General features: G+C 37.3%; 1 non-coding gene across 1 annotated transcript; it reads right to left on the bottom strand.

Annotated features, from left to right (window-relative positions):
- Window positions 1-15955: 15955 nt before the first annotated feature.
- Window positions 15956-16091, bottom strand: LOC117704787 (small nucleolar RNA SNORA17). The gene has a single exon (XR_004606317.1). It is a non-coding gene; the product is annotated as a small nucleolar RNA SNORA17 (small nucleolar RNA).
- Window positions 16092-25441: the final 9350 nt, after the last annotated feature.

The following is a 25441-nucleotide window of genomic DNA, read 5'->3' as shown; positions in this document are numbered from 1 at the left end:
AATTAGAATGCTTGTTTTCAAACCAATACCAGACTGCTTTAAAATTAGTAAGCACATTGCAGTACAACTTGAAATTGATGATGCTGATGCCTAGCAGTTCTTTTATTATTTGGGATTGTTTTCAGTACCATGATTTGTGTGTGTATGTGTGTGTGTGTTTCCACATGAAGTTGTAAACTATCTCTTCAATTTCTGTGAAGAATTGTGCTGGAATTTTGATGAAAATTGTGTTGAATCTTAGGTTGCATTTGATAGATGACCATTTTCATTATATTAATCCTACCGATCCATGAGCTTGGGAGATTTTTCCATTGTTTGAAGTCTTTCTCAATTTCTTTCTTCAGTGTCTTAAAGTTTTTATTATAAGAGCTTTTCACTTGCTTGATTAGACTTACCCTTAAATATTTTTAGGTTATTGTGAAGGTATTGCTTTCCTCATTTTTTTCCTCTGTCCATTTTTTATTTGAATGTATGAAGGTTAATGATTCTTGAGTGTTGATTTTTGTATCTTGCTACTTTGTTGAAAGTGTTTATTAGCTGTAGAAGTTTCCTGGTAGAGGTTTTAGTGTCATTGATATATGCAATCATATCATCTGCAAATAAAAAACCCTTTACTTCTCCATTTCTTATTTGTACCCCTTTGAGTTCTATCATTTGTCTTATTGCTCTTGAGTATCCTAAGGTCTTTATTGAATAGGTATTGGGAAAGTTGACAACTTTGTCTTGTTCCTGATTTTAGAAAAAATCCTTTGAGCTTTTTTTCCATTTAAGTTGATGTTGACTATGGGCTTTATGTAAAGCTCCTTTATTTCATTGAGGTATGTCCTTTGTGTTCTTAATCTCTCCAGGTCTTTTATCATGAAGGGGGTTGGATTTTGTCAAAGGCTTTTTCTGGATCTAATGAGATAATCATATGGTTTTTGTCTTTAGTCTGTTTATATAATGAATGACATTTATCAACTTAAATTTGTTGAACCACTTTTTATCTCTGGGATGATGTCTACTTCATCATGGTGAATGATCTCTTTGATGTGTTCTTGGATTTAGTTTACAAATATTTTATTAAGAATTTTTGAATTTATGTTCATAAGGGAGATAGGTGTGCAAAACTCATTCTGTTTGAGTCTTTATGTGATTTACATATGGGAGTAATTGTAGCCTTATAAAACAACTGGCAATGTTCTCTATACTTCTAGTTTGTGGAATAATTTGAAGAATATTGGCATTATTCTTCTTTGTAAGTCTGGTAAAATTCTGTGTTGAATCAGTCTGGCCCTAGACTTGTTTTGGTTGGGCAATTTTTATTTATTGTTTCTATTTTACCATATGTTATATTTCTGTTTACATTGCTTATATGATCTCGATTATCTGATCTTGATCTTGAACTTCAATAGGTTGTACATCTAAAGAAATTTATTCATTTCTTTTAGGTTTTACAATTTGGTAAAATACAGGTGTTTTAAAAAGTATTTCTTGGCTAAGGACAAGGAAGTGAGCTTCAGGTAGGAATCTGACATTAGGCTAGAACAAAGAAGTAATTTCAGGCAGGAATCTAAATCTTAGGCTAGAACAAAGAATTAATTTCAGGTAGGAATCTAAATCTTAGGCTAGAACAAGGAAGTAGGCTTCAGACATGAAAATGACTTTGGGCTAGGACAGGGAAGTAGGCTCAGATATTTTGGTCATCCTGATAAGCCCTTAGAAACAGTGATCATGGGAGTGTTTATAGAACTTTGCTTATTGCTTTGCTTGTTCTTTGACTATTTGTGTTTATTGTATTGCTTGTTCCTTGACTATTTGCATCTATTATATTGCTAGTTCCTCAACCTAGAACTGACTTTAATACTTGCATGTAATTAAAATGATATAAAAGCAAAAAGGAGGAGGGGAATGGGATTAGGGGTTTTCTAGGGAGGAGAAATGGGGAAAGGAGATGGCATCTGAAATGTAAATAAATAAAATATACAATAAAAAAATAAGAAGTATTCCTTATCACCAACTCTTGCAACAAAGTTACATTCTGCCATAACTGCAAAATATGCTAGGGCAATAGTGGCATAAAACTTGGAAGAGTAGTCAACTTATGTCTGATTTGATCTAAGGACCACTCAATGAGGAGGAACACACACCCAACACTGCTTGGGTAACCAAGAATCAGATGCTAGATAGACAAGAGATATAAGGTAAAACCAAACATTAGCAGTCTATAAAAATCCAGTAAAATAATTCTTTTTTTTAGCGTCTTTTTTTTGATATTTTATTTACACTTCAGATGCCATCCCCTTTCCCCATTCCCCCCCCCCCCCCAGAAAACCCCTATCCCATGCCCCCTTTTCCTTTTTGCATTTATACATTTTTAAAAAAATGTTAATCATAGGCTTTATAAGTTTGGTATTGTTCAATCAGATGTGTAACCCATTACACAACCTAGATATAACCACTATCTTTGACTGGTGGAGATACATGAACATCTGCCTCCCTGTGTCCCCCCTCTTTCTCTCTTTCATCACCTAGCTTCTACTCTCCTTCTTCTACTCCTTTTCGTACTCCATCTCTTCCTCTCAGTACTCATCCCACCTTAGCTCATCCTATATATCACCCTTCCTGATAAAATGAAACTTTTCTCTCAAAATACAATTAGAGCATAATTATGACAATTTGTACCAGTCCATCATTTTGTAGACTAAACAGCACCTCTGTCGTCTATCCTAACTAAAACATTTAGTTCTGAACCTGGCTTTAGAATGAATGTCAGCTGACGACCATCCATTCACATCTTTTCTCTCAAAGTAAATAGTCAGGATTGGCTATGAGGCTATAAGTTTTCAACCATATCAGAAATCCAGAACGACTGAGTTAACTGAAATTATGGGAAGCACAAAGCATAGCTTCTAAAACTTAGCCAATTTATAGAGACCGCTGAACGCCTGGACAGCCCCTATACTACAGAATGTTGGAGCATCAAATCTTTAGCCTTATGGCCCAGAATCATCTGACAGACCTTAGTGCTGCAGAATTATTAAGGGCTGATTACTCTGTCTAGGCAGATATAATCAGTCGACTATTCTGCAAGTGTGTCCTTTTTCTGGACAGTAATTTGTCTGTAGAAGGAAAGAGGCAATTCTTGCCTAGTGGCTGTCTCACCACAACTGGAGTAACTCCAAGAATGCTCAATTTCTTCTTAGAATCCAAGACAGGAAGCTGTCAGGAGCGGACAGGTCTCTAATAAAAATGAACATTAATACAGAAATGTTTGTCATGTCAATTCTATGGATTTCTGATGTTTTGAAAACCAACTATCCATGTAAGGTAATCTGGACTGTTGCTTGTTAACTCCACTCAGCTATTTCTAAATAAAACATAGAAAACACCCTTATAATAAACTCCAAGCCATGAATTTGCTATAGTCCCTTAACTCACAGGCTGACCATCTCAAATCAGTTAAAAAAGTTAAAGAAGGACTGGGTCTAAGCCTTGTATTCCTAAATGTGTTATACTGGTGCAATGCCTATGAGAGTAACAATATTCATCTCACTCTTATATCAATAAGACACTCATGCCATAGCCATAATCTATTGGTAGAAATCTGTATAATTATTATCAAGATGAAGTTATAATTTTTTAAATGGTACAAAATTTACTTTGATTTCAAATTTAAGGTTTTCATTGGTATGAGCCTCTTATTAATATAAAAATGAGAGGAATATTGATACTCTCATGGGCATTGTGCCTGTATAACACATTTAGGAATACAAGGCCTAGACCCAGCCCCTTTGTTAACTTTTTTAACTGATTTGGGACGGTTAACCTATGAGTTAAGGGACTATAGCAAATTCATGGTTTTGAGTTTATTGTTAGGGTGTTTTCCATATTTTATTTAGAAATAGCTGAGAGGAGTGAATTTGTTTTTTACTTTTTTTTTTTAATGGAGTGTGCTGGATGTCTCTACAATTTTGTTCAAATGACTGCAGAACCTTGAAAAGCTGTTGCTGCTATTGATGCATAACATACTGCTATTATTGGTCTTTTTATATAAATATAAATATATATATATATATATATATACATATATAATTTGAATTTTTGGAAATTTTAGCTGTGCTGTCAACTTTGGAAAAAAGTATCCCAGTTTACTGTGTTGAGTTGGCATTGTACAGAAATTAACAGCCATATTGGTCTAGAAATGTTGAACTTAATTTTTTTCCGTTTGTACAGGGGTAACACACTGTATTAAATATGTAAGGTCTTATCTACGTGGGTTTGATTACAAAAACTAATAAAGTATTCTCTAAATTAAAAAAAAGGTCAAACTTAAAAAAAAAAAGAAGAAGCTCATGTCAATGAAAACCTTAAAATCTGTAATCAAAGTAAATGGGTGCCATTTAAGAATTTATATCTTCATCTTGATACTAATTATACAGATTTCTACTAATAGGTTATGGCTATGCAATTAACCCCTAGCTAATCCTCTCTATTCCCACAAACCACTACTTTTCCCTAGAAAGACAGCCCAACATTTACCACCTTAGTCCCCAAGCCCAGGGAATAGGGGCGCTGACTCTTCATTAGCTTCTTCAAGCTGACTATGGGCGTTGAGATATTATAAGAGGAGTGGGGGTAAGAGCAAATTGATAAGCCTCTGATGCTGTGTCTTCACTGCCTCCAGATGGAATTCCCGGACCTCAGAGGTTTGAGCAGGTCTGCCCAGCTTGCTTGTTGAGTAGATACACCAAGGCTGATCATTCTGCAATATACAATTCTCAAAACAAATTTTAGTATACAAATTTTAGTATCAAATAGTTTTTTTTTTTAAAAGAGGGCTGACATTTTATTAAGGTTGTTGGCTCTAACTGCTTTTCTTTTTTCCCCCTCTTTTGGATATTATATTTACATTTCAAATTTTATCCTCTTACCGTGTTCCCCCCACCTCCCAGGAACCCCTTATCCCGTCCCCCCTCCTCCTGCTTCTATGAGGGTATTTACCCACCTACCCCCCAATCCCCCTTCCCACCCTCTGATTACCCCCCTCTCCCCCCACTCAGTGCTTAGCTTTCAAGGTACCATTGACCTCATCTCCCACCTATGCCCAACAAGGCCATTCTCCCCTACATGTACAACTGGAGTCATGTGGCCCTCCATATTGCTCCTAGGCTGGTGGTTTAGACCCTGGGGAGCTCTGGCTGGTTGGTATTGTTGCTCTCCTTATGAGGCCACCAACCCTTTAGGCTCCTTCAGTTTACTCTCTAACTTCTCCATTGGGAACCTTTGATCAGATTAATGGTTAGCTGTGAGTATCTGCCTCTGGGTATGTCAGATTCTGGGGGACCTCTAATGAGACAGCCTTATCAGGCTGCTGTCAGCTTTCCCTTCCTGACATCCATATCAGCGTCTATTTTTGGTGACTGCCCATGGAATGAATACCTAGGTGGAATGGTCTCCATATAACCTCTTCTTCAGATTCTGTCCCACACTGTGTCTCCATATTTGCTCCCTTGAGTATTTAGTTACTCCTTCTAAGAAAGACCTAGGTATCCTCACTTGTTCTTTCTTCTTCATGAGCTTCATGTCATCTGGTAGTTGAATCTTTGTTGTTTCAAAATTTGGGCTAATCTCCGCTTATCAGTGAGTAAATACCATGTGTGTTCTTTTGTGATTGGGTTACCTCACTCAGGATGATATTTTCTAGTTCCATCCATTTACCTAAGAATTTCTCGAATTCATTATTTTTATTAGCTGAGTAATATTCCATTGTGTAAATGTACCACGTTTTTTGTATCCATTCCTCTGTTGAAGGGCATCTGGGATCTTTCCAGCTTTTGGCTATTATAAATAAGGCTGCTATGAACATAGTGGAGCATATGTCTTTGTTATATGTTGGGGCATTTTCTGGGTATATGCCCAGGAGTGGTATAGCTGGGTCCTCAGGTAGTGCTATGTCCAATTTTCTGAGGAACCACCAGACTGACTTCCAGAGTGGTTGTATCAGTTTGCAACCCCACCAACAATGAAGGAGTGTTCCTCTTTCTTCACATCCTCGCCAGCATCCACTATCACCTGAATTTTTGATCTTAGCTATTCTGACTGGTGTCAGGTGGTATCTCAGTGTTGTTTTGATTTGCATTTCCCTGATGACTAAGGATGTTGAACATTTTTTAAGGTGCTTCTCGGCCATTCGTGTTTTCTCAGTTGAGAATTCTTTGTTTAGCTCTGTACCCCATTTTTAATGGGGTTATTTTGTTGTTTGGTGTTTAATTTCTTGAGTTCTTTGTATATATTGGATATTAGCCCTCTATCGGATGTAGGATTGGTAATGATCTTTTCCCAATCTTTCGGTTGCTGTTTTGTCTTGTTGACAGTGTCCTTTGCCTTACAGAAGCTTTGCAATTTGATGAGGTCCCATTTGTCGATTCTTGATCTTAGAGCATAAGCCATTGGTGTTCTGTTCAGGAACTTTTCCCCTGTGCCTAGGTATTTGAGGGTCTTCCCCAACTTCTCTTCTATTAGTTTCAGTGTATCTGACTTTATGTGAAGGTCCTTTATCCACTTGGACTTGAGCTTTGTACAAGGGGATAAGAATGGATTAATTTGAATCCTTCTACATGTTGACCTCCAGTTCAGCCAGCACCACTTGTTGAAAATGCTGTCCTTTTTCCACTGGATGGTTTTAGCTCCCTTGTCAAAGATCAAGTGCCCATAGGTGTGCGGGTTCATTTCTGGGTCTTCAATTCTATTCCATTGATCTTCCTGTCTTTCTCTGTACCAATACCATGCAGTTTTTATCACTACTGCTCTGTAGTACAGTTTGAGGTCAGGGATGGTGAAGCCCCCAGAAGTTCTTTTATTGTTGAGAATAGTTCTCCCTATCCTAGGCCTTTTGTTGTTCTAAATAAATGTGTAGATTGCTCTTTATATCTCTATGAAGAATTGATTTGGAATTTTGATGGGTATTGCATTGAATCTGTAGATTGCTTTTGGCAGGATGGCCAATTTTACTAAGTTAACCCTGCCAATCCAGGAGCATGGGAGATCTTTCCATCTTCTGAGATCTTCTTCAATTTCTTTCTTCAGAGACTTGAAGTTCTTGTCATACATATCTTTCACTTGCTTGGTTAGATTCACTCCAAGATATTTTATTTTATTTGTGGCTATTGTGAAGGGTGTCATTTCCCTAATTTCTTTCTCAGCCTGTTTATCCTTTGAATAGAGGAAGGCTACTGATTTGTTTGAGTTGATTTTATATCCAACCACGTTCCTAAAGTTGTTTATCAGGTTTAGGAGTTCTCTGGTGGAAGTTTTAGGTTCACTTAAGTATACTATCATATCATCTGCAAATAGTGAAATTTTGACTTCTTCCTTTCCTATCTGTATCCCTTTGACTTCCTTTTGTTGTCTAATTGCTCTAGCTAGGACTTCCAGTACTATATTGAATAGGTAAGGTGAGAGTGGGCATCCTTGTCTAGTCCCTGATCTTAGTGGGATTGCTTCCAGTTTCTTTCCATTTAGTTTGATGTTGGCTACTGGCTTGCTGTATATTGCTTTTACTATGTTTAGGTATGGGCCTTGAATTCCTGATCTTTCCAAGACTTTTAAAATGAAGGGATGTTGAATTTTGTCAAATGCTTTCTCAGTGTCTAGTGAGATGACCAGGTGGTTTTTTTCTTTAAGTTTATTTATGTAGTGGATTACATTGATGGATTTCCGAATATTGAACCATCCCTGCATTCCTGGGATAAAGCCTACTTGATCTTGATGGATAATTGTTTTGATATGTTGTTGGATTCGGTTTGCGAGAATTTTATTGAGTATTTTTGCATCAATATTCATAAGAGAGATTGGTCTGTAGTTCTCTTTCTTTGTTGGGTCTTTCTGTGGTTTAGGTATGAGTGTAATGGTAGCTTCATAGAATGAATTGGGTAGTGTTCCTTCTGTTTCTATTTGATGGAATAGCTTGAAGAGGATTGGTATTAGGTCTTCCTTGAAGGTCTGAAAGAATTCTGCGCTGAAACCATCTGGCCCCGGACATTTTTTGGTGGGAAGATTTTTAATGACTGTGTCTATTTCTTTAGGCGTTATGGGGCTGATTAGATGGTTTATCTGCTCCTCGTTTAACTTTGGTACCTGGTATCTATCTAGAAAATTGTCCATTTCCTCCAGATTTTCCAATTTTGTTGAGTATAGGCCTTTGTAGTAGGATCTGATAATTTTTTTAATTTCCTCTGTTTCTGTTGTTATGTCTCCCTTTTCAGTTCTGATTTTATTAATTTGAATGCTGTCTCTGCGCCCTTTGGTTAGTCTGGCTAAGGGTTTGTCTATCTTGTTGATTTTCTCAAAGAACCAGCTCCTGGTTTTGTTGATATTTTGTGTAGTTCTTTTTGTTTCAGCTTGGTTGATTTCAGCCCTGAGTTTGATTATTTCCTGCCGTCTACTCCTCTTGGGTATACTAGCTTCTTTTTGTTCTAACACTTTCAGGTTTGCTGTCAAGTTGTTAATGTATGCTCTTTCCAATTTCTTTTTGTGAGCACTTAGAGCTATGATTTTTCCTCTTAGTACTAATTTCAGTGAGTCCCACAAGTTTTGATATGATGTGTCCTCATTTTCATTTAACTCTAAAAAGTCTTTAATTTCTTTCTTTATTTCTTCCTTGACCAAGTTATCATTGAGTAGAGCATTGTTCAGTTTCCAAGTGTATGTGGGCTTTCTGTTGTTTTTGTCCATGTCAAAGACGAGTCTTAGTCCATTGTGGTCTGATAAGGTACTAGGGATTATTTCAATCTTTTTGTATCTGTTGAGGCCTGTTTTGTGACCAATTATATGGTCTATTTTGGAGAAGGTACCATGAGGTGCTGAGAAGAAGGTATATTCTTTTGTTTTAGAATGAAATATTCTATAGATGTCAGTTAAGTCCAATTGGTTCATAACTTCTGTTAGTTTCATTGTGTCTTGGTTTAGTTTCTGTTTCCATGATCTGTCCATAGCTGAGAGTGGGGTGTTGATATCTCCCACTATTATTGTGTAGGGTGCAATGTATGCTTTAAGCTTTAATAAAGTTTCTTTTATGTATGTGGGTGCCCTTGCATTTGGGGCATAGATGTTGAGAATTGTGAGTTCCTCTTGGTACATTTTTCCTTTGATGAATATGAAGTGTCCTTCTTTATCTTTTTTGATTACTTCTGGTTGAAAAATGATTTTATTTGATATTAGAATTGCTACTCCAGCTTGTTTCTTGGGACCATTTGCTTGGAAGATTGTTTTCCAACCTTTTACTCTGAGGTAGTGTCTGTCTTTTTCACAAAGGTAAGTTTCCTGAATGCAGCAAAGTGTTGGGTCCTGCTTATGTATCCAGTCTGATAGTCTATGTCTTTTTATTGGAGAATTGAGTCCATTGATATTAAGAGATATTAAGGAGAAATGGATGTTGTTTCCTGTTATTTTTTTTTATTGGCAGTGGAGATATGTTTGTGTAGCTACCTTCTTTTATGGCTTTTGGAAGATTACTTTCTTGCTTTTTCTAGGTTGTAGTCTCCCTCCTTGTTTTGGAGTTTTCCATCCTTTATTCTTTGAAGTGCTGGATTTGTGTTGAGATACTGTGTAAATTTGGATTTGTCATGGAATATTTTGGTTTCTCCATCAATAATGATTGACAGTTTTGCTGGGTACAGTAGTCTGGGCTGGCATTTGTGTTCTCTTAGGGTCTGTATGATATCGGTCTAGGATCTTCTGGCTTTTATGGTCTCTGGTGAGAAGTCTGGTGTAATTCTTATAGGTCTGCCTTTATATGTTACTTTGCCTTTTTCCCTTACTGCTTTTAGTATTTTTTCTTTGTTTTGTACATTTGATGTTTTGACTATTATGTGGCAGGAAGTATTTCTTTTCTGGTCTAAACTCTTTGGAGTTCTGTAGGCTTCTTGTATATTTATGGACATCTCTTTCTTTAGGTTAGGGAAGTTTTCCTCTATAATTTTGTTGAGGATATTTACTGGTCCTTTAAGTTGGGAGTCTTTCCCCTCATCTATACCTATTATCCTTAGGTTTGGCCTTCTCATTGTGTCTTGGATTTCTTGTATATTTTGGGTTAGTAGCTTTTTGTATTTTGCATTTTCTTTGACAGTTGTGTCAATGTTTTCCATGGTATCTTCTGCACATGAGATTCTCTCTTCCATCTCTTGTATTCTGTTGGTGATACTTGTGCCTATGACTCCTGATCTTTTTTTTAGGTTTTCTATCTCCAGGGTAGTTTTCGTTTGTGATTTCTTTATTGTTTCTACTTCCATTTTGAGATCCTGCATGGTTTTGTTTAATTTCTTTTCCCGTTTGGTCGCATTTTCTTGCAATTCCTTAAGGGATTTTTGTGTTTCCTCTAAGAGTTTCTATCTGTCTACCATTGTTCTCCTTAAGTTCTTTGAGAGTGTTATTTATGTCTTTCTTAAAGTCCTCTATCATCGTCATGAGAAGTGATTTTAATTCTGAATCCTGCTTTTCTGGTGTGATGGGGTGTTCAGGGCTTGCTATGATGGGGGAACTGGGTTCTGATGATGTCATGTAACTTTTGTTTCTGTTGCTTGCGTTCCTCTGCTTGCCTTTTGCCATCTGGTTAAGTCTAGTTCTGCCTGTACTTGCTGTCTCTGACTGGAGCCTGCCTTTCCAGTTATCTCGCTTGTGTCTGATCTTCTAGGGGTCCAGATATCTCTGTGATCTTTTCCAGCTGTACTCATTACAGTGGTACCTCTCGGATCCCTCAGGATTTGGTGCCTCCAAGGTAGCAGTCTAGCTAGGTGTCTGCTATTCTGGGTGCAGTGTCTCCTCTAGGATATCTCAGGATATGTTGTCTGATGCTCTGAGTTCAGTTGTTCCTCTGTGGCTCTGGGTTGAGTGGACCTTCCAGTATGTCTCAGGCGGAATCCGGGGTCCACGCAACAGCAGACCCGGCAGAGGTCTGGTCCAGGCCTCAGATCCAGGAGAGGGGCCATTAAAATAATTCTTAAGATACCCTTCTATACTCATCTACCAGGACCTTATTTAATCATCATCAAAGAGACTTCCTCTGGTAGCATATGGAAACACCTGTAGTGACCCACAGCCAGACATTATGTAAAGAAAGTGTAAATTATTCCATCAAAATCATTCCCTCAGAGCTTGGGGAATCTCTTTGAAGATGGAGATGAAAAGATTGTAAGAGGTGGAGGGGATGGAGGACACCAGGAATACAAGACCTTCTAAATCAACTAAGCAATGTGAATATGAGCTCACAGAGATTGAAACAGCAAGCACAGGCCTATATGAGTCTATACCAGGTCCTTTGCATATGGAACTCCTGACTATGAGAATGAGTAGCTATCCCTTGTGGCTGTTCTTGGGATTCTTACCTTCTATTGTATTGTCATGTCCATGTTTGATATGAAATTTGTTCTTTATCTTATTATATTTTATTTTGTCATGTTTGGATATTATTTCTGAGAAGTATGTTCTCTTCTAATGAGAGATAGAAAGGCAGTGTATCCAGAGGGCAGTGTAGGCATGTTTTTGTGAATTGTGTAAAGGTAATTCTTGTGTTATACAAATATTGATTTCTCACCTCATATCTTGTTTCAATCTGGGCACAGAATTTTAATGCTTGTGACAGGAATCTTCTGTCTTGAGTTTGTGTGAACAATTCTTATGATTTATTCTCTGCTTGTCAATAAATGCTGATCACCTAAAGATTGGGAAGAAGAGAGAATAGGGCAGGACTTCTGCTGGTGAGGGAAAAGAAAGGGAGGAGGAGTTTCAGTTTGAGCAGCAGGGGAGGGATTTGGAGAGAGTCCATGGAAACATAACTGAAACCCAAAGAGCCAGACAAATAATAAAATACAGGTACCATGGTAATTTGACTGGAAGCTAATTTGACATTAGCTTAGAGAACTAATAGACCAATACTGCCCAGGTATTGCATTGATGTTGTAAAATAAATCTTGGGTTTTCCGTGTCACTATTGGGAACAAGCTAGGATAAAGTAATATAACTGCTAGATTAATTTGGTGTTTACATTTATATTAAAACCATTCATTTTACAGGTAAGGGGTTGTGAAGGAATTGAGAGGAGTGGAAGAAGAGGGATTTAAAATCAGGATATATTGTATAAGAAAAGAATCTATTTTCAATAAAAGAATTGAAAAAGGAAAAAAATAAAGCATGTCCTAATGAATCTCAAGATTTTCTGTTGTTATGTCAACCTTTTTATCTCTAATTTTTATTAATTTGGACCTCATTTTTGTCTTTTAGTTAATTTGGAGAAAAATTTATCAATATAATTGATTTTCTTAAAGAAACAACTTTTCATTTCATTGAGTCTTTATATTTTTTGTTTCTATTTTATTGATTTCTGCCCCAAGTTTGATTATTTCTTGCCATCTACTTTTGTTAGATATCCTTCCTTCCTCTCCTCTCCTTCCTTCCTTCCTTCTTTCCTTCCTTCTTTCCTTCCTTCCTTCCTTCCTTCCTTCCTTCCTTCCTTCCTTCCTACCTTTCTTCCTTCTTTTCTTCCTTGTCAGGAGTCATAATAGGACACGCTAATAACTAGTAGGTGATCTTCCTAAGATGGTTTGCTTCTCATTATAATAAAATCTGTGACAAATTTGCTCTCGTAGGCAAAACTCAAGAAAATTCATTTTAGGAAAGATTCCTGCTATTAATATGCTTCCCCTATTATTATTAAACATATATAACAATCACTAGGTATTATCCTACCCCTTTTGAGCAGATCTCTGCAGATCTATGAAGATGTACTGTCATGTAATGATGCTATATACACAAATAGATGACTTCTTAAGTCTTACTGATGATCCTATAAGAATTCCTAAAATTATATCAGTGATTATTAAGGTATTTTATGGAGGGACTACTATTATGTCCTTTTCTGATAGTCAAGAAGGCAATGAGAACTCTGTCAATCTTCCATGTGTTACCAGTTAATTGGGCTTAGTAACCAGACTTTCTCCTACTCAGAGCACATTCCATGAGGTTGTAAAACTATTAACCAGAGGTCATAAAAAGGGAAATAATGATTTATTGTAGGTGTTAGGACAGAAGATAAAATATTGACTGGGTTTATCTATACAAAACTTCACTAATAACTTATTTATGGTTTTCAACCTTCTATGAACCTGTGGAGCTATGACAGGTGATGGATGTTTAGCCAGATAATTACTCCTAATGGATATGCATATAAGCCTTCTCTGTTGTAAACTTCTATTTCAATTTATAATTTGATTTTTTTTTTGCTGTGTATGTGAACTTGTGATGAACTTTGTAATATGTGATCATGTATTCTGAAAGATGTCTAAGTATTGAGGAAAAAAAGAGTTAGAGGAACTGAGCTGAGGAGAACTTTATTTGGACAGAACACTTCTTAGACAAAAAGGAAAAGCTAAAAAGAATTTTTCCTTCTTGGCTTAAGATCTTTCCACTCTTCCCCTTGTCATAGGAAACTTTTTACAATGTAGTAATAAATGTTATAATCACTTTTCAGAGTGTCCCTTATTTTTCCTGTGACTTCTGACTAGCAGAAGTTCTGCTAGTTTGAAGTTCTGAAAGTTAGAGCTGCACAATTCCTGCTGAGATAGAACAAAGGCCATGCTGAGGAAAACCAAAGGCCACATTATTTAATCCCCTGCTGTTATGCTACAAGTGTCAATCACCTAAGCCAGCAGCTTTTTATCCCCAGAAAAAGCAAAAAAGTTTTTAGGACTTCTTAGAAGTTATCATCAGCATTTCAGTGTAGTTAGAGGGCTAAATGCCCTCAGACTTTAAAGCCACACCAGAATCCTACTCTGTGCCCCCCATTACCCTTTCCAGGCTACCAGTTGATTCTTTCTTTCTTTCTTTCTTTCTTTCTTTCTTTCTTTCTTTCTTTCTTTCTTTCTTTCTAGGTTTCAGATTTGCTGTTAAAATAAAAATATGAGATATCTCTAATTTGTGTACTTTTTATTAAAAATAGATTGTTTTCTCATGTAATATCTTTCATATAATATTTTTCCTCAATCTACTTCTTTCAGTTCCTCCCTGCCTCCTCTTCCATCTGGGTTTATCTCCTTCCTGTTTCTCACTACAAAAGTGTCTTCTAAGAGGTAATAACAAAACATAATAAAATAAAATATATAAAATAAAACAAAACCATTATATCAATGTTGGATGTGGCAAACCAACAGAAGGAAAAGGATCTAAAAGGAAGCACAAGAATCAGAGACTTGATTTTTCATATACACAGGAGTCCTGCATTTCTTCTCTCTACCTCACCTCAACTCCTCTGCCTCTTTATTCTCTCCCTTAAAAAAAAAAAACTTTTTATTCCTTCTTTGTGAATTTCACACCATGCTCTCCAGTCCCATTCATCTCCCCTTCCCATTGTACTTGCCCTCCACCTTTGCAACCTCCTCCTTAACAGAAAAAAATAAAATAAAAATCTTGTTGTGGATGCTGTGGTGTGTCATAGTGTGTCTCACAGTGTACCCTTTCTTCCATCCTTTGTTTGTAAATGTTCATTGCAGTGACTCATTGGTCTGGTGCAAGGCCTCTGGCTGGCTTATGCTACTCTATCAGTACTGGAACCCCACTGGTATTCCTTTCAGATATCCTGTTGTTTCTCTGTATCATGAAGAGCCTATAGTTTTGGATTGGTAGGATTGGCCCCTACATGCAATCTGGGAGTTAGTCCATGGGGTAGATGATGGGGTGGGCTAATTCAAAGCTCTGTATCTGGGTCTTAGAGGTATTTGAGCTGGTCAGTGTACTGGCTTTCCTGCTCTTATGTCCTCAGGGCTGCTCACCATCAACCCCCGTACCTGCTTCCCCTGACCAGGGTCAGTTCTGCTGTGATGACTAGGTGAGATGCAGGGTCTGTTTTCCAGCATGCTACAACATGTGAGAGGCAAGGCCAGCTCTGATCTGGTGACTCCAGGCTGTCTCTTTTGCATGCCATAGGTCGTAAAGGGGCAGGGATGCACCTCTCCCTTGCCCATGTCACTGTGATGCAGACAAGTGGTAGGGCCAGATTTCCTATGCTTACACCCTGAGGCTGGCTCCCCACTCCCTTGTCACCAGGGTAAGCTCTACTGTACTTCCCAGGCAAGGTGCTGCAGCTGTCGAGAGAGGCAGGGATAGCTCTACTGCTCTCTTGAACCCAAGATCCAGGTCTCCCATCTGCCTCAAGTGGTGAGGTTTGAGGAGAGAGGAAGGTATCCCTCCCTAAACTGTGCCATCTCACAGAAGATGAGTGGTATTGCCAGTTCTCTCATACTTGTATCCTCAGGGCTGGCTCATCCACAAATCTGGCAATGTGAAGGGGGCTGTTCTCCCAAGTACTGCAGCTGACTATATGTGAGGTAAACATTCTGTACAGCTCTCAGACATCTACATGTCCTGGTGTCCACCTTGCCTTTGGTGGTGACACACTGTGTTACTCCAGGCTTTGCTCCCCACCCCCACCCAGAGGCAGAACAGTCGAGGACCCCACCATGGTCTTAGGTGGCATCACTGGGTACTCACAACAGTACCCTTGAGTCTCCAGTTCTGCCTGTCTTTATGTGCCCATAAGCCTTATATTTCTCTTTCTTTTCCATTTCTCCATCACTTACTTGTTTCTCTTAGTGCTGCCTGGGGTCTCTGAGTCTCTGGAATCATCTCAGGAATAGTCTCAGGAATGCTATGCCCCAATCATGTTTTGTGATACTGGGCAGGGGTCATCTTGGATATGTTCTCCCCATACCCCTAGCCTGTGTGGGCCCAGTCTGGTGATCATCAAAGGCTCACTCTTCACCTGGCCTGCCAAAATGTTCCCCTTTAAGGATCCTCTGTTTCAGGCTCACTCTTGTCTGGTTCCCAAGTAAAGTTCTAGTCTCTGGTTTGTGTCCCCATACTGGGAGACCATCCAGGCCTGCCTGGTGCTAGACTTGTGGTTGTCTCAGGCTTGGTTTTTTCAGGGAATGTTAGACTACTAATAATTTAGATGTTCATAGGTCAGAACAAAGAGCATAGACATAGCCTCTTGCTTCTCTGCCACCTACTGACACATATGTGGCAGGCATATCAGCTACATCTGCAATGCCTCTAGATACAGAACTCTTTGTAGGTTTTGTTGTTGTTGCATGTCGTTTTGAGTCTGAGTTACCTAACTCAGGATGATATTTTCTAGTTCCATCCATTTTCTTGCAAAGCACATGTTGTCCTCCTTCTTAATAGTTGAGTAGTCCATTGTATAAATGAACCACATTTTCTGTATCCATTCTTCTGTTGTGGGACATCTGGATTGTTTCCAGCTTCTGGCTATCACAAATAAGGCCTCTATGAACATAGTGGAACACATGCCCCTGTGGCATGGTGGGGCTTCTTTTAGGTATATTCCCAAGAGTGGTATTATTGGGTCTTCAAATTGATCTATTTTCAATTTTCTGAGGAACCTCCAGATTGATTTCCAGAGTGGCTGTACCAGTTTGTAATCCCACCAGCAATTGAGGAGTGTTCTACTTTCTCCACATCCTCACCAACATGGGCTGTCACCTGAGGTTTTGATCTTAGCCATTCTGATTGGTATAAGGTGGAATCTCAGGGTCATTTTGATTTGCATTTATTTGATTACTAATGACTTTGAACATTTCTTTTTTATTTTATTTTTTGTCTTTTTTTTTTTTTTTCAGAGCTAAGGACCAAACCCAGGGACTTGCACTTGCTAGGCAAGTACTCTACCACTGAACTAAATCCCTTACCCCCTTTGAACATTTCTTAAGGTGCTTCTCAGCCATTTGAGATTCCTCTGATATGAATTCTTGGTTTAGTTATGTACCCCATTTTTTGATTGGGTTGTTTAGTTTTTTTTGATGGTTAGCTTCTTGAGTTTTTTATATATTTTGGATAGTAGCCCTCTATCAGATGTGGGGTTAGTGAAGATTTTTTCCCAATCTGTAAGTTGCAGAGTTGTCTTGTTGACTATGTTCTTTGCCTTACAGAAGCTTTCCAGTTTTATGAGGTCCCATTCATCAATTCTTGATCTTAGAGCCTGAGCCATTGGAATTCTGTTTAGGAAATTTCCCCTGTGCCAATGAGTTCAAGGTTCTTTCCCAAGGCTTTTTCTTCTTTTAGATTCAGTGTACCTAGTTTTATGTGGAGGTCCTTGATCCACTTGGATTTGAGCTTTGTACAAGGACATAAGAATGGATCAATACGCATTCTGCTTCTGCATGCCGACCTCCAGTTTAATCAGCACCATTTGTTGAAAATGCTGTCTTTTTTCCACTGGATGGTTTTAGCTCCTTTGTCAATGATCAAGTGACTATAGGTGTATGTATTCATTTCTGGGTCTTCAATTCTTTCCCATTGATCTTCTTGCCTATCTCTGTACCAATGCCATGCAGTTTTTTTTTTTTTTTTTTTTTTAAATCACCACCTCTCTGTAGTACAGCTTTAGGTGAGGGATGGTGATTCCCTCAGAAGATTTTTATTGTTAAGAATAGTTTTCTCAATCCTGGTTTTTTGTTATTCCAAATGAATTTGCAGATTGCTCTTGTTAACTGTATGAACTGAATTGGATTTTGATGGGGATTGCATTGAATCTGTAGACTGCTTTTGGCAAGATGGCCATTTGTTATTCTATTAATTCTGCCAATCCATGAGTGTGGAAAATCTTTCCATCTTCTGAGATCTTTGATTTCTTTCTTCAGGGACTTGAAGTTCTTGTCATACAGATCTTTCACTTGCTTGGCTAGAGTCACACCAAGGAATTTTATATTATTTGTGACTATTGTGAAGGGTGTCATTTCTCTAATTTCGTTCTCAGCCTGTTTATCCTCTAAGTAGAGGAAGCCTATTGATTTATTTGAGTTAACTTTATATCCAGCCATTTTGCTGAAGTTGTTTCTCAGGTTTAGGAGATCTCTGGTGGAAGTTTTAGGGTCACTTAAGTATACTATCATATCATCTGCACATAGTGATATTTGACTTCTTCCTTTCCTATTTGTATCCCTTTGACTTCCTTTGTTGTCTAATTGCTCTGGCTAGGACTTTCAGTACTATATTGAATAGACAGGGAGAGAGTGGACAGCCTTGTCTAATCCTTGGTTTTAGTGGAATTGCTTAAATTTTCTCTCCATTTAGTTTTATGTTGGCTGGTTTGCTGTATATTGCTTTTACTATGTTTAGGTATGGGCCTTGAATTCCTGATCTTTCCAGGACTTTTACCATGAAGGGGTGCTAAGTTTTGTCAAATGCTTTCTCAGCATCTAGTGAGATGATCATGTGGTTTTTACTTTGAGTTTGTTTATATAGTGTGTTACATTGATGGATTTCTGTATATTGAACCATCCCTGCATTCCTGGATAAAGCCTACTTGATCATGATGGACAATTGTTTTGATGTGTTCTTAGATTCAGTTTGTCAGAATTTTATTGAGTGTTTTTGCATTGCTATTCATAAGGGATATCAGTCTGAAGTTCTCTTTCTTTGTTGGGTCTATGTGTGGTTTAGGTATGAGCATAATTGTGACTTCATAGAATGAATTGGATAGTGTTCCTTCTGTTTCTATTTTATGGAAAAGTTTGAAGGGAATTGGTATTAGGTCTTCCTTGAAGGTCTGATAGAATTCTGCACTAAAACTATTCGTTCTTTGCTTCTATGAGGATGTGCCACCCACCCACCTACCCATTCCCAGCTCCCCATCCTCAAATTTCCCCACACTGGGCATCCAGCCTTCACAGGGCCAAGGATCTCCTCTCCCACCTATGCCGGACAAGGCCATCCTCCCCTACATATACAGCTGGAGCCATGGGTCCCTCCCTATGTGCTCCCAGGCTGGCGGTTTAAACCCTGGGAGTTCTGGTTTGTTGGTATTGTTGCTCTCCCCATGGGGTCACAAGCTCTTTCAGCTCCTGACATATACAGATATGGATGCTCACAGCTAACCATTGAACTGATCAAGAAGTTCCCAATGGTGGGGTGACTTTTAATGACTGCTAGTGTTACCTTAGGAGTTATGGGACTGTTTATGTGGTTTATCTGATCTTGATTTAACTTTGGTACCTGGCATCTGTCTAGAAAATTTTCCATTTCATCCACATTTTCCAGTTTTGTTGAGTGTAGGCTTTTGTAGTAGGATATGATGATATTTTTGAATTTCCTCAGTTTCTGTTGTTATGTCTACATTTTCAGTTCTGATTTTATTAATTTGGATACTGTCTCTGTGCCCTCTGGTTAGTCTGGCTAAGGGTTTGTCTATCTTGTTAATTTTCTCAAAGAACCAGCTCCTGGTTTTGTTGATTCTTTTTATAGTTCTTTTTGTTTCTACTTGGTTGATTTCAGCCCTGAATTTGATTATTTCCTACTGTCTACCTCTCTTGTGTGTATTTGCTTCTTTTTGTTTCTTGAGCTTTCAGGTGTGCTGTCTAGCTGCTAGTATATGCTCTCTCCAGGTTTTTTTTTTTTGTTGTTGTTGTTGTTTGTTTTGTTTTTGGCACTTGGAGCTATTAGTTTTCCTCTTAGCATTGCTTTCATTGTATGCCATAAGTTTTGGTATGATGCACCTTCATTTTCATTAAATTCTAAAATGTCTTTAGTTTCTTTCTTTATTTCTTCCTTGACTAAGTTCATTGAGTAGAATTTTGTTGTTTCCATGTGTATGTGAGCTTTCTGTTGTTTTTGTTGTTATTGAAGACCAGTTTTAATTTGTGGTGATCTGATAAGATGCATGAGATTATTTCAATCTTTTTGTATCTGTCAAGGTCTGTTTTGTGACCAATTATATGGTCTATTTTAGAGAAGGTTTCATGAAGTGCTGAGAAGAAAGAGTATTCTTTTGTTTTAGGATGAAATGTTCTACAGATATCTGTTAAATACATTTGGTTTATAACTTCTCTTAATTTCACTGTGTCTCTGTTTAGTTTCTGTTTCCATGATCTGTCTATTGCTGAGACTGGGGTGTTGAAATCTACCACTATTATTGTGTAAGTTGCAATGTATGCTTTGAACTTTAGTAATGTTTCTTTTATGAATGTGGGTGTCCTTGCATTTGGAGCGTAGATATTCAGAACTGAGAGTTCGTCTTGGTAGACTTTTCTTTTGATAAGTATGAAGTGTCCTTCCTTATTAATATTTTTTGATAACTTTTGGTTGAAAGTTGATTTTATTTGATATCAGAATGGCTACTCCAGCTTGTTTCTTGGGACCATTTGCTTGGAAAATTGTTTTTTAGCCTTTTACTCTGAGGTAGTTTTGAGGTATGGTTCCTGCATGCAGAAAAATTCTGGGTCATTTTAGGTATCTAGTTTGTTAGTCTATTTCTTTTTATTGGGGAATTTAGTCCATTGATGTTAAGAGATATTAAGGAAAAGTTATTGTTGCTTCCTTTCATGTTTGTTATTAGAGGTGCAGTTATTTTTGTATGGCTATCTTCTTTTGGGTCTGTTGGAAGAAGATTACTTTCTTGACTTTTCTAGGGTGTAGTTTCCCTCCTTGTCTTGGAGTTTTCCATCTATTATCCTTTGTAGGTCTGGATTTGTGGAAAGATATTGTGTGTAAATTTGGTTTTGTCATGGAATATCTTGCTTTCTTCATCTATGGTAATTGAGAGTTTTGCAGGTTATAGTAGCCTTGGCTGGCATTTGTGTTCTTTTAGGGTCTGTATGAATTTTCATGTATTGAATCAAACTTGCATCCCTGGGATGAAGCCTACTTGATCATAGTGAACAATGGTTTTGATGTGTTCTTGGATTTAGTGTGCAAGAGTTTTATTGAGTATTTTTGCATTGATATTCATAAACAAAATTGATCTGAAGTTCTCTTTTTTTTTGTTGGAGCCTTGTGTGGTTTAGAGATCAGAGCAATTGTGGCTTTCTAGAATGAATTATATAGTGTTTCTTTTGTTTCTATATTATGGAAGTGCTTGGGGCATGCTTGTATTAGCTCTTCTTTGAAGGTTTGATAGAATTCTGCACTAAAGCCATTTGGTGCTAGGCTTCTTTTGGTTGACAGGTTTTTAAGGACTTCCATTTTCTTAGAGGATGTGGGCCTGTTTAGATAGTTTATCAGCTCCTGATTTAGCTTTGGTATGTGTTATTTGTCTAGAAAATTATCCATTTCATCTAGATTCTCCAGTTTTGTTATGTACAGGCTTTTGTAGCAGGATTTGATGATTTTTGGATTTATTTTCACATTAAGAGTTTACAAGGGCACTCTCCTTTAAAATCCAACCAAACTTATTATCTTTAAATTTTATTCAAGATTTTGAAATTAAAATACAATCACCTTATTTTCCTTTTCTTTCTTTTCTTCTCACAATATTTCCCATCTACCTTCCCTTGTTATTTATGGAAAATGTGAAGCAATATTTCACTGCAGTCTGGAGTTATGATCCTTTGATGACTAGTGATGCTCTGAACTTCTTTATATATGCAGGACTTTACATTAATATAATTATAATTTAAGTTTCTTCTGTTTCTTTCTTCAGGCAGCACTGTCAACAGATCTAATAAAAGGAGTGAATCAGTCTGTGGTGACAGAGTTTGTGTTCCTGACACCAACTCCTGGAGTATTCAGCTATTGCTGTTTGTATTCTCCATGTTTTATATAGCAAGCATGATGGAAAACTGCCTCATTATGTCCTTTGTGGCATCTGACCCTCACTTACATGCTCCACGTATTTTCTTTCTTGAGAGACTTGAAGTTTGTGTCAAACAGATATTTCACTTGTTTGGTTAAGGATACTGAAAGATATATTATATTATTTGTGACTATTTTAATGGATGTTAATTTTAATAATTTTTTTCTCAGCCCATTTACCATTTGTATTAAGGAAGGCTACTGATGTATTTGAGTTAATTTTATATCCAGTCACTCTTCACTGTAGTCACTTAGTGCTCTGAATTTGCCTTGTAGAAATGCCTTCCAGATGTTCATGTGTCTCCACAAGTCAAAGATAGTTGATATATCTAGGTTGGGTATTGCGGTACACTTCTGATTGAGTATTATCAAACTTATAAAGCCTTTGATTAACATTTTTAAAAAATTGTATAAAAGAAAAAAGAAAAAGGGGGCATGGGATAGGGGTTTTCTAGGGAGAGGAATTGGGGAAAAGGGATGGCATCTGAAATATAAATAAAATATCCAATAAAAAAAGAAATGCCTCCAATGTTTCCCATAGGTTTTGTTATGTTGTATTTTTTTCATTCAACTCTAAAATGTTTTTACTTTCCTTCATAACTCCTGTCTTTGCCTATTTTTATTCAACAGTAAGTTGTTTAGCTCCCAGGATTTTGTGTTCTTTCTGTTGTTCTTGATATACAGCTTTAATCAATGGTGGCCAAATAATATGCAGGTTTTTGTCCCCAATTTTATTTTATTCATTAAGCCTTAAATTTTGTCCAAATATATTGTCAATTTTGTATAAAGCTCTATGAGCCTCTGGGAAAAAATGCATTCTTTTGTGAATGGGGAAAATGTTCTGTAAATATATTACATCTATTTGATTTGCAAAGTCATTTAGCTTGAGCGTGTTTTTTTTTTTTTTGTTTTGTTTTTTTTACATTTCACTTTTTACTAATAATTTGCTGTGCCCAAAATGAATTCTTACAGTCCAGAGCGTGGGCTGCCTGAGGGCTTAGGTTTTGTTTTCATTTTAGGGGCTTTTGTGTCTTTCTTTTTTTTAAAGTTTGTTTATTTTTTTATTTTTATTTTTTTCATATTTTTTATTGGATATTATGTTTGCATTTCAGATTTTATCCCCTCACCCCATTCTCCCTACCTCCCAGGAACCTTCTATCCCATCCCCCCTCTCCTGTCTCCACAAGGGTGTGCCCCCACCTGCCCCCAGCCCTCCTTCCCCACCCTCAAATTCCTCCCTGCCTGGTGTTCAGCCTTCATGGGACCAAGGATCTCCTCTCCCACCCATGCCTGACAAGGCCATCCTCCCCTAAGTATACAGCTGAAGTCATGAGTGTCTCCCTTTGTACTCCCAGGCTGGTGGTTTAGACCCTGGGGAGCTCTGGTTGGTTGGCACTGTTGCTCTCTTCTTGGAGCCACCAACCCTTTCAGCTCCTTAAGTTCTGTAACTTCTCCATTGGGAACCCTTGATCAGATCAATGGGTAGCTGTGAGCATCTGCCTCTGGATATGTCAGACTCTGGCAGACCTCCAAGTAGACAGCTATATAGACAGCTATATCTGTCAGCATGTACTTCCTGACATCCATATCAATGTCTATCTTTGGTGACTGTACATGGGACGGATACCAAGGTAGAGTGGTCTCCAGACGACTCCTCCTTAACTTTCTGTCCCACACTTTGCAGCCATATTTGCTCCCTTGAGCATTCTGTCACTCCTTCCAAGTAGGACCGAGGCATCCACACTTGGTCTTCCTTCTTCATGAGCTTCATGTGGTCAGTTAGTTGAATCTTGACTATTTCAAGCTTTTGGGCTAATATCCGCATATCACTGAGTAAATACCATGTGTGTTCTTTTGTGATTGGGTTACCTCACTCAGGATGATATTTTCTAGTTCCATCCATTTACCTAAGAATTTCTCAAATTCATTATTTTTAATAGCTGAGTAGTACTCCATTGTGTAAATGTTCCACATTTTTTGTATCCATTCCTCTGTTGAAGGACATCTGGGTTCTTTCCAGCTTCTGGCTATTATAAATAAGGCTGCTATAAACATAGTGGAGCATATGTCCTTTTTATATGTTGGAGCATCTTCTGGGTATATGCTGAGGAGTGGTATAGCTGTCTTTGTTTAGTTTCTGTCTGCCTGATTTGTCTATTGGTGAGAGTAGGGTATTGAAATCCACTATTTTTAATGTGTTAGTGTTCATATATGTTTTAGTAGTATTTCTTTTACAAATTTGGGTGCTCTTTTATTTGTTGTATAAATGTGATTCTAAATATTTCAGTATTCATGTTAGATTTTTCCTGTGATAAATATATAGTAATCTTCCTTATCTATCATTAGTTTTGATTTGAAATCTATTTTGACCCATGTAAAACTAGCTACACCCACATGCTTCTTGGGTCCATTTGCTTGCAATATATTTTTCCAGCCTTTTAACATGAGGTGATGTTTATCCTTGATGGTGAGGTATATTTCTTGGGTATAGCAGAAGAATGAATCATGTTTTCTAATATTATCTTTTTATTTGGTAATTAAGAATTTTAATACTGAGAATTATCAATGAACAGTGTTCATAATTTGTTGATACGATATTGGTTCATCTCACCTTTTTGATCAACTGGTTTGGTTATTTCTTGTATTTTTTGGGGTGAAGTTAAGTTTTTCTTTCAAGAGCCTTCTGTAAAGCTGGATTTGTAGATAGAAACAATTTAATTTTTTATTGTGGAATGTTTTGCTTTCTGCATCTATAGTGATTGAAAATTTTCCTGGTTATAGTTGTCTTTGCTGAAATTTAGGCTTTAAGATTTTTCATTGAGATGTCAGGTGTTATTCTAACATGTCTGCTTTTACATGTTCTTTTCTCTTATTGGTTTTAATATTCTTTTCTTCTGTATGCTTAGTGTTCTTATTATTACATACCATGGGGTTTTGTTTTCTAGTCCAGTTTATTTGGTTTTCTATATGCTTCTTATACCTTGAAAAGCACATCTTTTAGATGAGGGAAATTTTCTTCAAAAATGTTGTTGAAAATATTTTTTTTCATTGACCTAGTTTTCTTTTTTTCTTAATTACTATTAGTTATAAAATTTGCATATTTACAGTGTCCCAGTTTTCCTAGATGTTTTCTGGCCAGATTATTTTTTAAGTTTAACATTTTCTTTGACTTAGGTATAAATTTCTTATATCTTGTCCTTAATACCTGAGATTCTGTTTTATATCTCTTGTACTCTGTTGATGAGGATTACCTCTGAGATTTTTATTTGACTTCCTAAACATTACATTTCAGATTTTAGCTCAGTTTGCATTATTTTTATTCAGTCTATTTCTAGTTTCATTTCTGGAAAATTTTTCATCATTTAATTTCATTGTGGTTTTACATACTTTATTAATGGATTTATTAATATTCTTTTTACTGTCCATGAACACATTCATAATAGCTATTTTGAAGTCCTCATCTTCTGCTTCAGCTATATTGCATTTCTCAGAGCATACTGTAGTAGGGTTGCTGAGTTCTAGTGAAAACATATTGTGTTGTATGTTAATTGTGTTCTTTGAAGTGGTGTCTGAGCACCTTGGTTTGGACCGATGGGTATTGATATCTGTCCTTGTCTTTGTTGGGTAGGTATTCCATTCCTTGTTTCTGTTTCTCTCTCTGGATCTTAAGAAAGTGTGGTGGCTGTGTGTTGCCAAATAAGGAGTGCTACTAAGTCCCTCACAGGTGTGGCCAAGGCTCACAGAACATCATGAAAGTGAAAGCATAATGAACATAAGAATTGGAAGATGGAGAGGAATGTGGTAGACTTGACATAGCTGTTGCACT

Source organism: Arvicanthis niloticus, chromosome 2 (genome assembly GCF_011762505.2).
Source record: "Arvicanthis niloticus isolate mArvNil1 chromosome 2, mArvNil1.pat.X, whole genome shotgun sequence".
In the NCBI taxonomy this organism is placed as follows: Eukaryota; Metazoa; Chordata; class Mammalia; order Rodentia; family Muridae; genus Arvicanthis; species Arvicanthis niloticus.
This window is presented reverse-complemented; position numbering and strand designations above follow the sequence as displayed.